We start from the raw sequence: 943 nt of genomic DNA on the forward strand, positions 1-943 counted from the left end.
CTATTTCCCATGAAGTGATGGGACCAGATGCCATGATCTTAGTTTTCTGAATGTTGAGCCTTAAGTCAACTTTTTCACTCTCCACTTTCACTTTCGTCAAGAGGCTTTTTAGTTTCTCTTCACTTTCTGCCATAAGGATGGTGTTATCTGCATATCTGAGGTTATTGATATTTCTCCCAGCAATCTTGATTCGAGCTTGTGCTTCTTCCAGCCCAGCGTCTCTCATGATGTACTCTGCATGTAAGTTAAATAAACAGGGTGACAATATACAGCCTTGATGTACTCCTTTTCCTATTTGGAACCAGTCTGTTGTTCCATGTCCAGTTCTAACTGTTGCTTCCTGACCTGCATACAAATTTCTCAAGAGGCAGGTCAGGTGGTCTGGTATTCCCATCTCTTTCAGAATTTTCCACAGTTTCTTGTGATCCACACAGTCAAAGGCTTTGGCATAGTCAATAAAGCAGAAATAGATGTTTTTCTGGAACTCTGCCAGCAGATGTTGGCAATTTCATCTCTGGTTCCTCTGCCTTTTCTAAAACCAGCTTGAACATCTGGAAGTTCACAGTTCATGTATTGCTGAAGCCTGGCTTGGAGAATTTTAAGCATTACTTTACTAGCGTGTGAGATGAGTGCAATTGTGCGGTAGTTTGAGCATTCTTTGGCATTGCCTTTCTTTGGGATTGGAATGAAAACTGACCTTTTCCAGTCCTGTGTCCACTGCTGAGTTTTCCAAATTTGCTGGCATATTGAGTGCAGCACTTTCACAGCATCATCTTTCAGGATTTGAAATAGCTCAACTGGAATTCCATCACCTCCACTAGCTTTGTTCATAGTGATGCTTTCTAAGGCCCACTGGACTTCACATTCCAGGATGTCTGGCTCTAGGTCAGTGATCACACCATCGTGATTATCTGGGTCATGAAGATCTTTTTTGTACAGTTCT

The sequence above is a fragment of the Bison bison genome, unplaced genomic scaffold (assembly GCF_000754665.1).
Source record: "Bison bison bison isolate TAMUID 2011002044 unplaced genomic scaffold, Bison_UMD1.0 scf7180017864053, whole genome shotgun sequence".
NCBI classification, from domain to species: Eukaryota; Metazoa; Chordata; class Mammalia; order Artiodactyla; family Bovidae; genus Bison; species Bison bison.